We start from the raw sequence: 16,167 nt of genomic DNA, 5'->3' as shown, positions 1-16,167 counted from the left end.
AAAGGAGAAAGAGGCGATTGTATGATTGTTTAGCTAAAAAAAAAAAAAAAAGCTGTAGAAGAAGATCAGGCAAAGAACGAATAAAAAAGACTGTAATTTCACTACTTCTGGCTAAAAAAAAGACTTCTGCATTTGCTCCCAATGACTATCTTTAACATTTCCAAAAGAATAGTTTCCTTGTCATTAAATAATACTTTCATATAAACCTTGCCCACCAGTCAGCAGAAACCTAGAAGAACTTATTTAAGGTTATTGCAGATCAGCAAGAATAGGCAGAAAGAGTACATCAAAAGTTGGACTCTTATAGTCAATATTTACTTTTCTATAGTCTTTCCAAATGAACACAGACTATAGACTTTCAAAGACTTCTTTGCAAATTAGCCCAAGCTCAGTCAGATTTGAATGGAAAACATCAGTGACTGTTAGGTTTGACTCTTGCATTACATTCCCAGGTGGATCTTGTCTATTGTATCAGTATTGCTTACTTGTCTTCCTATTTGTTAGCCTGCAGGAGACAGAAAAGCCTCTCAGACTTTGAGTTGTTCAGAGCGTTTCAGGGTTTCATCTTGCATTTAGCTTCATTCATCGCTCCTTGAATCCTGGCCTGTTCTAGCTTAAAAAAAAATCCCACATGTTTCGTAGGCTAACCCCATCTTCCTCATGATGTTGTCTACAGGGTAACATCTGAATTCAGACGGTTACACTGGATTTTTTTATTTTTTATTTATTTATTTTTTTTTTAGCGGTATCAGAGAATTTCTTGAATACAAATGTGTGCCACACCTTTCAGAAGTTTGTCTGGAATCCCAACAAAAGCACATTGAATTTTGTGTTTGGAATGTGAAAAAACGTGAAAAGATTCATACTTTTGCAATGGTACGTGGCATTGCATGTGCCTCAGAGCCAACCAGTCATAAACCTGCCATTTATAGCTGCAGACTTGCTGGCATTTTTCAGGGACTTCAGTTTGTCTGAAGTGAAACCGGTTATTTTTTCGTTTCTTCTCTCCCCGCTGCTCCTTCCACCTACACGTTCACTCTTCACTCTGAACAGATCAAATTTCAGAGTATTCAGCCGTGTGTACATACAAGGTCAAAGCTTTGCTGTGACATGCCTGCCGACTCTCAGCGCTGTCCATAAAAAGCATGTCGACACACCCATGTTTGAACTTGCTTTGGACGAAAACTGTAAATTGTTCTTTTCTAATGTTTGTCCATAAATCTTTTATTGTAGCTCTTTGTTGCAACCAAATGTAAATTAAAGAACTTAGAATAGCACACAACAGTGCTGAAATTAGTCGTTAAAACTGCTTTCATTCTATATTCAGCACTGGAAGCCATTTTTGTTATTTAATTCTGGATGTGGATGTGTGTCCTCCTTCAAAAAAATAAAAATAAATAAATAAAAACAGAACCAAATGAGAAATATTGAGGAAATGTGTGGACCTCAGAACTAACTAATTACAGGATTTCAGAATGGAAATAACTGTGGTTGTCATCATCAAGGTTTATATGCAGCACATGTATGACCACTTGAATTTGGGTGGATGTTTCTTTTTTCCCCACTGACCTCAAACTTTGGTTAAATAACAGGCAAGTAGTAAAATTAGGTGCAAACTTTTAACACACGCTGGCAAATGAAGCAGTGTTGGGAAACTTCCCAGCATCCAATCAATCACATATTTTTAAGGAACCGTACCGTTTTCGGGGAATGTGGGGTGTTTTAGGAAGATGTGGCTAAAGATGGAGGCCTTCATGACTTGGTTACTCCCTAAAACAGCTGATCGGTATCAGGAAAGGCGAAGGAGAGGTCTGTTCATATGGGAGGTTCAGGAAGGGTAAAGAAAAGTCAAGAAGGGTAAAACAGGACCGTTCCAGGCTGCGTTTGGCTCTGAGCATCCAGCTGAGAGCTTTAAGGTTTCTCTCAACCCATGACCTGCAAGGTCTCTTTGGAAATGTTCCACTGGCAGGCGACCACAAGGCAGATAACGTTTCTCAATCATTTCTGAGCAGCAGAGAGTCCGGACCGTTTGGATAAAACTAAACGTAGAGCAAGGAGCTGGTTTTTACCAGAGCATGGTACCAGCATCAGAGACTTTACAACGCCATGCCCACAGGGGATTCTGTACCTCAGCAGAGGTAGAAACGTTTTTCAGAGTGATGGAGGTGAATCCAGGGCAATCCTAGAAGAAAACCTTAGGCTGCCGGTCCAGCTGGTAGCTGACCACAATTTTTCATCCTTTAGACTTCAAAGGTCTGATTCTCACAAGGGTTAAGTTACAAAAGGAAAACACTCTTGTTTTGACTGCTTTTTTCTGCCCAACCTCATAAAGTGTGTTTGTAGACTGGAGGGAAAGAGCATCGCAGCGTGAAGGAGTGAAATTTTATCGTCTGTAAGCCGTTTCTTCATGTGAAAGGTTGACGCTGGAGAAGTATTAACTCCTGACAGGTAGAAATACTGCAGCCTCCTCTGTCTTGTATCACGCTGACACAAACCTCACACACATACTTGTGCTCTGTCGGACGATCATCGGCCTGTCCCACCTCTCTCCTCTCCTCTCTTCTCCTCGTCTCCCTCCAATCTGAAAGGCTCACTGTATCGCTCTTAGTGACGTAGGTCTAGGTGTTGTGTCAACAGCACGGCAATGCCGAGCTGACATTAACTAACAAAGGGTGCTTAGTGAGCTGGAAGCACTAAATCTAGTGAAGGGATTTGGAATGATAGGTGTTCTGCATAAAACTGGTGCTTTAACTTCAATATTTGGGTAAATAATAATAACAAAAAAGTTGTGAATTATAGTCATGATGACTATAATTCAAGATTGAAGATTCTGACTTGTTTGAGACATTGAATGATAATTTCATTCCAACATCTGCAGCTCCTTCATCCTTGGAGGTTGTCTCTTTTGTCACTCTACTTTTACAATAATTGCACAAGAATAATGAGCTGATTAGCAGGGCTTTCCGCCAAGGAAGACCCTATTGTCAGCTGCATAACACACTCACTAGTGTTCCTGTGTGAACAGTGGCATCACTCGGCTGGAGAAAAAGCTGTCCAGCTGAACAAAGAACCAATAAACAATATGGCGTCAAAGAACTTGGACTGGTCTGTTGAGGAAACACAGCAGCTGAATATATTTTGGGTTGACTGGGGCACAGGAAAGCAGACACACCGTCTCCATTATTGCCTGGTAAGTTCACAACCTTACGAAGGTGGGCGAGGAAATCCGCTGCCACCGCTGGCATCAATGGCAATAACGCATAGCCGGCTGGAGCAGTCTGATCTTGGGGCGAATGTCAAAAAACCTAGATTTCCTGGGAATCCTGTATGAGGATTTCAGTGACGATGTAGGAAGACGAGCCTTGAGCTTCACAAGCAACCCACTTCTCCTGCGACTGATGGTAGCTACGACAGAAGAGCGCTGAGGGAACAACGCCCTTCTTCATAGACCATTCCATCGTCTTCCAGAAAAGAAGACAATGGAATTTATGGTCTTTAATCATCCATAAATGAAATCAGACTTACACGGTGTCTCATCAGGGCACTCCAAAAAGGTTTTACTATGAAATTAGTCATTTCCATTCACACACTTATTATGGTGAGCCTCAGCTGCCCGGGGGCAATCTGGCAGAGGCTGCACCGGCACCAGCAGACAGGGTTTGATGGCAAGGACACATCTATCATTGTGTCCTTGCCAAAGGAGGCCATTAATCTTGACATTTTCTACAATAGTGTGAGTATCAAAAAGTACCTAGCATTCATAACTGAATAGCCAGGACATACTGTGAATAAAAGTCAGGGAAAGTAGTACATGAGGCCATTTCAAGGAAGATGGAAGCATCATACCAAAGATGTTTGTCTGGACACAGCAAAGATTCAAACAGAGGTTGATGTGAAACTGATGGCCTCAGCAGGAAACGCTCCCACTCAGCTGAAACTGGAGGTTGTGGATTTGATCCCAATTACCTTCAACCAGAGGCACACCACGTGTCTGCACACAGTTAAACACCTCATGCCATTTTACAGTTGGTGTGTTGGTGTGCCACGTGTCAGCGCATTATGGCGGCACGAAGAGGAGGTGGATGTGGAGGGAGGGCTGGTCCTTCCATGAAACAATGCATTTCACTGCAGGGTGCAGCTCATAAACAGCTTGAGTGCGAGTGCTTTTTTTTCCTCACACAAATGCACTGTATTTGTAAAAACACAGCGAGGCACGAATTATGGATTTCCACTACATGATTCTATGAAAAAATAACATTCATTCAAGATTTTCAAAGCAATGTCAAGGTGATTTGCCCTAAGCTGATTAGTTCATTAAGGAAAATTTGGATGTCACCGTGTTCTGATATGTGTGTGTGTGTGTGTGTGTGTGTGTGTGTGTGTGTGTGTGTGTGTTTTATATAAGTTTTACCTTTTTCTAGTGTCTAGTGACAGACAAAGCTGCCTAATGAAGCTGCTGTGCTGAACAGAGTCAGAATTCATCGACCCATTTACATAGATGATTATTTAATTATGCTGAAATCAATGTGTCTAATGACTCACATTGAGATGGAAGAGGTCAGATGTCAGCAATCAGTTTGACTGAAGAACACAAGCAGACAGAGACAAATGCCACAGGACACTTAGCTCTGAGTTTTTGTTTAGAACATGATCCGTTCGGTTTATTATGCTCTGCATCTTTCTTGTTACGTAAATCAAAAACAAAAGGGAGACAAAAATCTATTGTTTGCTAAGAAGCAAATGATTCAACAAATAATCACTTTTTCCCGTGGAAGAATTTATCATAGAAGATGAATATTTGCTCAGGAAATAATCTAGCAGTTAACCATTTCTTGAGTATTTGTTTTGCATCACCTCTAAACAGACTTTATCTTAATTATTGTAAGGTAAGACATTTTTAAAAGATCTGTTTACGGATTAAACTTTGTGCATTTTACCTAATCATCACACTTTCTGCACCTTATTCTGTAACTGAGAATTTTAATAGAGAGGAGCAGAGCGGCTTAGATTGAAATAATATGTAGATTTTTTACTGCGGTGAACCTGCAGGTGTTTTCTCTGCAGCGTTGGCAAACCCATGTCACTGTTGGCTGAGCCTGTTTCCACCAGTGGGATTCTGTCTTTCTGCATGGTAGAGAAATGTTGTTAGACAAAGTGACATGCATACCTGTCTCTGAAGAGCTCAAACAGCTTCTCATACATGTTGACCTCTGAAGATCTGCTGCACAGCAGAATTATTTTTACACTTGTCAATAATCAATGTCAACCCCAGAAAAGTCTAATTTATCCACACGGCACCATTGGTTTATAACACTTTAAAAAGTTTTCTGATTAAATCAAAACTGTGACATTTCTGAGTTGTGTATGTGTCTCTTGGCAGCAGCTTTGTGTTTCTCACACTGCATGTGGTCATAAGGCTGATCTTTTTCCACAGAACGCACCGTGTGACATCGTGTGGGTTGGCAACAGAAGGCAGCCAGTGGCAAAGACTAACGTCTTCCAGCCAACCTGCAGAAGATTTACAAGAAAGACAAAAGAAAACTAGCTAACTAGCCACTAAGGGGATATTAGCAGCTAGTTAGCGGTATGGCTGTGCTTGACTAAAACTTATACCTGACAGGAACAAACTCCTACATAAATCATATGAGATTGAACAGTCCTGCCATGACAAAATTTAGGCAAGAATATGGTAAGGTTTGCCATATTCGAGGCAAACCTTAATGAAATTAAGACATTTTAAGGCCTTAATTAACACAGCTAAATAGACATATGAACAACTTGATGCACAGACATCTTGTTTACAGAAGAACAAGGGAACAGAGACTGAAAAGAAATCAAACATCAAACAAACACACCATCACATAAAAGCTTAAAAACAGGAAATTAAAAATGAAGGGTTAAAATTTCAACTTTCGAGCAAAAATAAAAAACATTTTTCATCTTATAGCTGCTTCACAGATTTGTCTTTTTTTGAAGTCTTTAAAGTGACACAGTCTGCTGTGTCCCTCAGGGGTCATCAGGTCATTAAAGGTGGAACTGTAGGTGAACTCAGCGGCCGTTTGCTGCCTGATCTACAGAATGCTTAGGTTTTTGCATGTCTGATCTTCTTCACATTCGGCGTTATTTAAAGTGAGCTTCTACAACAGATTCCACCATGTTTTAATATTTGAAACAAAAGCGACGCCCCAAAGGAATCACTTTGTGTGAGGAAATAAAAAGTTTCGGTTCATTTTCTGGAGATTTCTTTGATTCAGGCTGTTGGCAGCAAAAGCTTCCCTCCCTGGCCTGCAGCAGCCGCCGCGTCGCTCCACCTGGGTCTCATTCCTCTTCTGCTTCCTCTGGTGAGCTTTTAGCAGCGCTGGCTCCTTCTGCTCAGCTTGGAGCAATTACTCATCTCCTCAACAATCACTTCACGTCCTTTCTTCCTCTGCTGGAGCCTGACTCATCTGTCTTTACATCGTGCTTCTTTGCCTTCACGCAGGACAACACAACACTTCACCTGTTTTCAACAGTTATCACACCCTTGTGGTTTATAATGTATAGTTACCACAACAGATGAGTGATGATTTTCTTTCTTCTTTTCTTTTCTTTTTTTTTATGAATGATACATTCCTAAGCTCCAAGTTTCTGTTGAACCAGGCAGAGTTGGAAGAGCCAAGATCGTTTTTCTAGGTGACCCACAAAACAAATGATGGCCGTGGATGTTTGCTCTACAGTTAAAGAGCTGCTGCTGCTGGAACAATGTCACCTCTGCTTTGATGAAATAATTGCAAACCTGGAGGAAAAATGATAATTTATGACAATGACTATCTGATTGTCCTGTGATTCAATGAGAAGGACAGTACACTGGCGCGGTGTGTGTGTGTGTGTGTGTTTTAATTTTGTGCAGCATAAACTCAGCTGGACGCTTTTCTGTGGGTTATGCTGTTTGTACCATAGCAGAGATTGGACTCAACATTTTAATAAAGTCAACAAATGCACTGGGTACTTTTTCATCACCTTTATTAAAGACACAAATACATCCACACAGAAAATGTTGAATTAGAACAAAATTGTTAGTGCAGCAGCATTTGTTAAAGGCATAGAGTTGTTTTTCATAAATTTTAGAAAAATGGAAGAAGCTACAATGTGACAATGTTGTTCATTGGATTAATTAGATTACTAAGTTTTAGGCAATTCAAGAACCATTTGGAAAAAAGGAATCACAGTTTTTCTGTATGAGGAAACAATCAATCAGGTGACACTTACTTTCAGAATTGACCTTTGATTTAATTCATATTTTTATTTTTATGGTCTGTGCTGTACTTTACATGGTGGCAGTAGCTCTGTGGTCTTAGTTTGGATTTTCTTACTCTCTCTGGTTTTGGATGCTGTGCAGCTGGAAGGATTTTCAGTCTTACGTTTTTACAATTGACAGATATGATGCATAACCAGTGTCAATGTTTGCCCACCACAAAGTGTTTTATTTTGTTTTATTTACAACCGGGAGCAGCTGATCAACATCTCTGAAGCTCAATTAATATCTGAACTCTGACCCCAGAGGAACTGGAAAAGGAGGCTTCCTGGATGCAGAGCTGGGCCAGAGAGCAGAGAGAAGGTTGAAGTTTTATTAGCACATTAACTGACCAAGCAGCTTCAAAGAAGTCTCACAGACGTTACTGGTGTTCTGGTCCAGTGATGGATTAAACTTAATAGCTACAGATTACATTGACTGTCATTTCTTATTGAGCTAATGAAAGAGGGTTTGACCAATGGATCTTAAAGAGAACTTATCTGACGTCACATCTCCATTATTGACACGTATCCTGTCATCTGAAGGTATTTAAAAGAAAAAAACCTTGTGAATTTCTCAGCAGTTCTTGTTTTTCTGACATGAATAAAACATCTGAAGCTGGAGAGCAGCTCTCCAGCTTCAGATGTTTTATGCATTTCCCCCTGGAGTCCAGATGAAAGACGCCAGGAGAGCTGGGGATCAGGCCGTGCTGTACCCTGTTGAGATGCTGTAATTGTTGCTGTCTGTTGTTGTCTGATGACTTTGTCTCCCTGCCCGCCTGCTGGTCAGTGATGTTCTCAGACCGTATCTCAGCTTGTCAGTTTGCTGTCAGGTCTCAGGGATCACAAGCCTCCAACATATTCCAGAATTCCTTTCTCCTTTACTCAGCTCATGTTTTCTTGGATTTTCTTGCAGGTTGGAGGTGTTGGGTGTGATTCCCATTGGGCGTTTGTCTGGAAGTTCAGAGAGTTCATCTGCTGTTCCAACCTCTTTTCATCCATTTGTATCTTGGTGGTTTTGTGTGTTGTGAAGTGTCTGTCAAATGCTCATATATGTCAAACAGCCTTGTGCATAAAGGGTTCACACACACACACAGCTGGAGTGGATGCAGTTTTCTACTTTCTTGTCATCCGAATTATGACAGGAAAACAATTATTAAACACGATACACATGAAGAACAAGGAAACTATTCTTGTTCTGTTTTTCTTTTTCCTCAGAGGACACATATGATGAGAGAAGTGTGTGCATACTGCTCTATGTTAGAGCAATGCTAAGGAGTTTCCAACAACAGCGGCCTTTTAGGCTACATTCCCAACAACCCCGTTCGGTTCCCTTTAATCCAACTCCAATTTGTTTGCCTAGAACGTCCGGTTCATTTTGGGAGGTGTGAACGTATACTGGAACTCTGAAGTGGACCAAAGAAGTCAACTCTCATCCATCTAAAACTTGGGTTTCAATTTGGTTGAAGTCAACTCTGGTGCATTCAGAGGCTTCTGTAAACACCAAGCAGTCCAGAGACCGCTACAAAAGCAGGAAGTGCACTATAGGCACAGGGAATTCTGGGTAAATACAACCAAAACAAACGTGGGAGCCCACCACACACGTGTCAAACTCAAGGGTCAAATCTGGCCCAGCGCAGCTTTTTATGTGGCCCTCTAGACTCCAAATACGGCCCTCCAGTTTCTCCACAAATCCATAAAATCAACAGATCCCCACATTTTTTCTGATTTTACTGACTTTTTTTCCTCAAAATTGGCCAAAAACTATAGTCTGTGACAACAATAGATGAAAAGTCACATTTAAAATGGGTGGAAACATTGCAAAAATTCCTTTCAAATATTTCTAAGTTAGCACCACAAAATCTGTGATTTTGATTACAAGAATAACAATCACAAAACACTGGATAGACTAATCAGTGTGAAAAGATGTTCAATATTATTTTATTTTAAGAAACACTTGTTGAATGCTGAAACAGCTATTTATTTTACATTATAGCAATTTAATGGGTTCTATCAATACATTCTGTCACAACCGGCCCTTTAAGAACATTCAGATGTTTGATATGGCCCAAATGAAAAAGAAGTGTGACCCATCTGCCCTGCCACTAGTTTAAGAATGGAAATTCACATCCCATATCTTTGTAATCTGCAGCTGTCTGACCTAACAGAGCCACACTGCAGTTCATTCAAATGTTCCATTTCTCCAGGAGAGATGCCCTCACCACCGCCGACTTTTGCTTTCGCAGTTTCTCTCCTATTGTCACAATGTTTCTATTTACCCTCTCCTTCATGAAGTCGCCCTGTGAAGCGTTCACCTCTCAGTCTCCAGCCAAGTCAACCAACTTGGATTCCTTTCTGGTAATCAGGTGCAACTTTTTCACGCCAGTAAATATCTTGCAGTTGAGAGGAGCCTCCTATGGGGTTTCCTGAGGGGCTTCTGCAGGGGTTAGACTCCACATGTCTTCAGACTGAACTGAAGGTGCTGAAGCTTTTTTTGCAACACTTTATAAAATACAAAACTCAGTTTATTTATTGATTGTATTGTGCTCCTTACCTTTATGCCCACATCTTTACAATTGTAACGCGAGCACTGTATAAATTTGTTTAAACCAATTTTTTACTGTCATCTATGTATTAATGCAACTAGAGAGTTGCATAATATCACATCTTCAATAACGACTGTCTTGGATTAATTAAGTAGCTGTTTTTTTTCTTTTCTTACTGGGAGTAAAATAATCTTTTCATGGTTGATCTGATTATACAGATCAATATGACAAAACTGTCTTTGACACTCTCTGATACTGTCAGGTTTTCTCTCCACCAGCAAACAGAGTTAAGTTAAAGTTCACTTTATCTACCTGGTATTTTCTTCCTATATGAGCCTGAGGTGCGGCTTTTAATTGCCTCTATATTTTCCTCTAGTCTGTAATCATCATTAAAGTGATTCAATCTGGTGCTTTAATTTGAAAGACCTGCATTGAGCCAATCATCACTCGAGAGTTGATTGGTTTAATAGCCAGCATTCGGGCTGAATAACGTTTCTCACAGAGCTTAGGTTAATGAAGTTGTGCCAACATCGTTAATCACTGCATCTCTCTCTCCTCTGTTTGGCTTCCATTGTTCAGTCATTTCTTTCCATACCAGCCGACAGGATAACACACACAATGCAACAAAACCAGAGTGAATGTCAAAGTTTGGACCCGCACAGCCCAGTGTGTGTGTGTGTGTGTGTGTGTGTGTGTGTGTGTGTGTGTGTGTGTGTGTGTGTGTTGGGCTCTCTCCAGCTGAGAAGTAAAGATTAGCAACAAATTAATCCTCCTCCAGCGGCCCGTAATCCTCTCCTGATAGATGGTGGCAGATGTTGTGCATGGCTGTAGGCTTGTTCTGAGAGTTCGACAGAATATGTGTTGTATATGAGTCGCATGGAGCGAAATCACAGCCTGTGAAATTACAACGTAGGGTAATATTCTGACGGAGCGTCCTCAGAGGACTGGTCGGCCGATGTGTCGACAGGTTCCTTATTCCTGGGCAGAGTCCAAACATTAATTCTGACTGAATTGTAACACTGTAGTGGCATTTTGGTGATCTTCATTACTAGTATGCTATATAATAATTAGTTCAACATCTCTCACTTCATCACTAACTAAAATAAATCCTTCTTAGTAATCTGCTGCCTTCTGCAAACGTTTAGAACACACAATACTCTGGTTCTTAATGACTGTTGGAAGTTGCAAATCCGTCATAGTCAAAGTCACAATGAATTTGTAATTAGCTCAATCTTTTCCATGCTAGTGAGAAGCTTTGATTGCTAGTGGCAGGTAAGATCAACTGTTACAGTTCTGAAACGTGTGTAGGGTTCCTCGTGTTGATTTTTAGTTGCATATGGTATGGTTCTTGTTCCAGTCAGTTTTTCCATTTGGTGTGGAAGGTGTAGGCTCTATTTGTTGTTTGTCGAACTCATGAAATGTCATAGTTTCACTGAAAACCAGTGCTGTGTACACCACACTTCACACCTGCTTTTCAGCCACTTTAACACAAGTTCAACCTTCATTTTGAATCAAAGCCATTAAGGCATGAGGACAAAATCAGCTGTGTCCTGTGGTTCCAGGTTGCTTATCTGGCACTACAGGACTTTGAAACAGTGATTTTAACCTTTGGAATTGTTATTTTTGGGCTGGGTTAGTTTTTACTTCCTTACCTGGAAGTTCCCCAGAATCCACCCAGAGCTGCAACTTAACCAAATTATCTTGTTTTAGCTTCTTTGCACTGACTAATCTGACATAAAGTCCATTTCTAAGCATTGTTATTGATGAGAAAGAATATTCATGGGAGGTACCTGTGCATCCTAAAGATGTTTAAATCATAAACTTTAAGCTCATGAAGTGAGCTGCTTCCACAAGTTCATAAGTCTGGGCTAGAAGCCAAAGGGCGACAGGCTTTTTCCGTCAGAGCTCTGTGGCATATTGCCTCTCAATTGGCTTTATTCATTAGATTTATTGGCTCGTCTACACTGGTCCCTTTTATTAGTTGTTGATATTCTGCTAGACTCATTACTGTTTTGCCTTTACAACCTCTTGGTACAAATGATGAAAAATTATTTTTAAAAATCATTAGATTGGAAATCTTGACATTCTTTAGGCTTATAGAAGGCCCTCAGAACTCTCACATGACATTAAAGTCATATTTTTAGATCTCATAATCACTGAATTTTCACAAAGAATCATTCTTACACCCAGCTTCAGCAGCCTGCCTTTACTGAAACCATGAGGCTCAGAAATGTTCCCTGGAAGTTAAGAAGGGCATCGCTGTTATAGTTCACATCTTGTGTTTCTCTTCATAACACTTGTGGGTTCTTCATTATTTATTGTGCTTTTCTTGCTGCTGTACCAAATCCAAAATTTGCACAATAACAAGAAAGCGCTCGAGGCTTTCTATCTAAACTAAAACGTCTGAAAGAAAACCAACCTGTCCAAACCTGTATGTTTTCCAGTATTTGAGTGTAATTATCCCGTAATTTATTAGTGCAGGTTCGCTAAATTGAAGCTTGCTCAGGCAGTACCTGTCAGCACGAAAGAAATGAAAAAGTTTCCCCTCTCCCATGACCTTAGCTGACTCTGAGCTGAGGAATCTGGTTAGTCCAAGCAGGTGAGAGGACAGTGAAGGCCAGATGTTGGCAGACACTTCTTATGGAAGGAACCTGGTGTTCCTGTTGACTGACTGGGCCTCCACACCCGGCTCTACTGGCTGCTTTCCCGTTTCATCCTACAGGTGCCTTCAGAGGGCGTCTAAGAATGGACTCACTCTCTGTTAGTCAAAGGCAGCGGACGGACCTCAGACAGGATTATCAGGAAATATTCAGCTGTCTGCTTCACTGTCTGTGTCTATGATGTGTATAATTGAGGAAATGCCTGGAGGCATCAGAGCGGACCGCCGTACGGAGATAAGTCCTGTGCAGACAGATTGGATTTAAATCTTACCTCAGAGTGTGTGCATGCATGTGTGCGTGTGGGTGTGTGTGTGGGTGTGTGTGTGTGTGTTAGGCAGATTATGCATGATGTGAGGAAAAGGCTGTTTTCTCTTCATTAGAGAAGGTGGACATATCGTAGAAGCATGTCAGGCATTAGGCGCGGCCCATTTACTCACGTCAGAGTAAACCATCCTGCTGCTGAGTAAAGTTGCTATAATGAAAGTGAAACAAGTTTTTCTGCATCTGTACTGAGCAAAGAGTAATCTAACACCTCTGACCTGCTGCTGCACACTGCCATGAATGTGTGCTCTTATTTAGATACCGTCCAGGTGTCTTGACACGTCCAGGGCCGACCTGGTTGATGTCCTTCTCTAACAAGCTTAACGCTTCAGTGGAGGGAGTTTGATGCTCAACGAGGGGCTAACACGATGGGAGAATTGCACCTAATGTTCTTCACACTTGTTCAACCTGATGTATTTCGGCATCAGTCGTTGTTAGCCCAGCAGGTCAACGTTACCGCACCTCGGGGACCCATCAGTGAATCCTCATCGCGTAGTTCAGTCGGTTTGCTCTGTCCGCTGCTACTTAGTATGATGCACAAACGAGGGAGGGATTTGGAAGATATTCCACATCTGCATTAATTTGTGTGTGAACCATCGATTGGCAGCACAGAGACTGCAGAGCAATGTGCTGAACTGCACCACTGAGGAGCAGTTTTGGTGATGAGGCTATCAATCACAGGCGTTTCTGTACAGGACTGTGTGTTAGCAGGATGTGGAGGCATTGGTTGCTTCTGTCTCACTCCTCATCTGCTGAAGGTCACAACTGTCTGTTCAGCCTCATTACACTAACAAGCACTCAGCTCAGCCCCCCAGCAGGGTCCAGAGTCCTGCCAACAGACAGATCAAGGTTCTCATGCAGGAGGTACCTAGTAAAATTATGATCAGCGACAACCTTGGCATAATCAGCTCTTTAATTCTCATCCAGTAGTCCTTGGAAATCTGCAGTGTTTTTTTTTCTCATTTGCACTGATACCAGCTGAGAGATGCCAGGAAGGCTGCCAGCATTCTTTCCTGATGAGAGGGAAATGTGACAGACAAAGATGTGGATCTTCACTGTACTAATATTTGGTGCAGATCCAGATTTATGTTTGTGGTAAACAGATTTGTCACATTGTGACGATGCGCAGACAGATGAGCAAATGTGTGTTCCGATATTCTCCTTGTTACCCAGCAGATGTGCAAATCTGCAGACTACCCCAGAACGCACGCCGAAAACACGAGCTAACATGGTTACAGAATGATCTGTGTCCAGTCATAGCCAGTAAATCAGCCATGGATCACTAGCAGAAAATGAGAATATTATTAGCTACTTTCAGGAGCATGACACACCATGGCCCGAAGCTCAAATCATCTTAAGCATAACAAAGAGTTCCCTTTACTTTAATGGTATTCATGAGTCCAGTAGAGCACCAGTAAGGGGGAAGGAGTGGAGGTGTTTTTTCCTCCAAAAACCTTTACCCAGTCATGATAGAACAATGTTTCCAGGGTCTTTGTTTCATTTCTCTGACTTGTCTTCATGTCACCTGATGTATTCTATGCCTGCATATCTCTTGTTATGATGTTGGACCTATAAACAGTAATGTCCCCTGAGTTCTCTGCATGGTGTTTCTGTATTTCATCAAATTATTTCTGAAATCACAGATACATAACTTAACTTTTGCATCTAAATATTGTCTTTTAAAATATATTTTTATTTGAATTATGGTTACAGTTTAAATGCAAAAACTGTATTTTGTGGCAATAACAACATCACCCGGCCACTCTATAAATATCAAATATTAATACGATGTTGACAGGCATAGTAATACTCATCTTTGCCCTACCAACAAATCACTTTTTTCTGTGATGTGAATGAAAAACGTAAAGCTCTACAGATGGTCCAGACTTATAAATGTGTATCATTTGTTAAATTCATCATCGGTTTTCCACACTTTAAAAGTCCTATTCATCCACAGCCATAATCTAGATGAACATCCATCATTATTTAGTATTTCTCTTGCTTGTCAAGTCTGCGCTGTCCTTCGTCATTTTTCCACAGAGTCATTTAAAGAAAGTGTGTTGGAATGGAAGTGTTGCTCTGGCTGATCCTGCTGATCCGCTGCCAGCAGCTGCTCTGCATAGAGTTGAATAAGGAGCTGAAATCCTGCCAAACAAACGCTGAACTGCAGCTTTGCCCTTGGCATATAGTCTGCTTGCTTTCATTATTCACCCCTGTATCTCCAGGCATCTTACCTGCAGTAAATGGTTATTATTCATGAAACGTCATAAAACCCAAATTTGGGACAGTTTAGGAAATGTGCAGCCTAACTTTTTCTATTTCTATCTTTGCTGTGAACCGAGCTGAGCTCATGTTTGATTTGCTGATATTAATTTGTTACACTGAAGCCGGTGGAGGCTGTTTGTGCTTGGCATCAGATCATACCGGTGTCTAAACTGGTAGCCAACCTCAAAGAATGGCTTTTAGCTAAAGCCCCAGCTAAAACTGTGGGCTGGCACTGAAGCTGGGTGAGTTGAAAGTTGAGTATCAGACCTTGGAAATTTCTCATATCCAAGTTTAGCATGCTTTAAAGATTCATGTTCAAAAAAATAATATAAAGCTAAAACACATTTAGTCCAAAATTGCAGGTCATTGGAATTGAGAGATGTAACATTCAGGCTATAAGAGACGAGGTGATACACAAAACAAGATTTGATCAATTCTAGGGGGGAATGTTGTTGCTCCTTTTTAATTTCTTTACACAAATAGCTTAGTTTGGTAGGAACCAGCCTCTTGCTCCATGTCCAGAGGGCCCGGGGCCCCAGCTGTTTAGAAACAACTGATTGCTGGCGGCATGTTCTACAGTACTGGATCTGATTTTAACCCAGTCGTGCTAACATTTGGATGTGACATCCATAATGTTCAACTCCATAAGGCTTACAGTAATTGTGCTGTCAACACTGGGGACTAGGGCCACGAAATGTTTGACAGCAATAAAATATCTTATACGTTCCTCTTGCTCTGATTTTATCTGCTCAGTATTTGGAAGCGTGGCCAAATGCAGACTCAATGGTTTTATCCACTTCCTCTGCTGCCATTGCCAAACTACAAATTATGAATCACAAACTGTTTCAAAAAGACCAAAGTGAAACAAAAATCCGATCCAAGTGAAGTAGTGAAGGAAGCCTTTGGTTTATTGATTTAGAGCTATGAAGCAGAGGCCAGCTTAGACTGCCTAGTTGTTAGGAATATACAGTACTAGAGAAAGGGTACCTGGTTTTTTATATATAATTTATCTCAAATAAATCCACGGCCGCAAATTTGTCTTTTCATCCTAACATGTTTATATATATATATATTTTTGTTGTTGACTCGAAATAAAATATTCT

At 41.0% G+C, this 16,167-nt stretch overlaps 1 protein-coding gene across 3 annotated transcripts in view; it reads left to right on the top strand.

Annotated features, from left to right (window-relative positions):
- Positions 1-16,167, top strand: part of chst11 (carbohydrate (chondroitin 4) sulfotransferase 11) — a 64,020-nt gene that overhangs the window by 27,678 nt on the left and 20,175 nt on the right. Inside the window, exon 1 of one of the 3 annotated variants that reach the window (XM_044108445.1) lies at positions 11,067-11,090. The exons of 1 other annotated variant lie outside the window; for it this stretch is intronic. The gene's annotated coding sequence lies outside the window, so the exon portion shown is untranslated. Of the gene's footprint in view, positions 1-11,066; positions 11,091-15,239; positions 15,307-16,167 lie in introns of those variants that run through there. One more of the 3 variants, XM_044108446.1, reaches the window with a different exon arrangement.

This window comes from Gambusia affinis, linkage group LG23 (genome assembly GCF_019740435.1).
Source record: "Gambusia affinis linkage group LG23, SWU_Gaff_1.0, whole genome shotgun sequence".
NCBI lineage: Eukaryota > Metazoa > Chordata > Actinopteri > Cyprinodontiformes > Poeciliidae > Gambusia > Gambusia affinis.
Note: the sequence above shows the minus strand (reverse complement) of the source record. Positions and strands in the feature narration are given on the sequence as shown.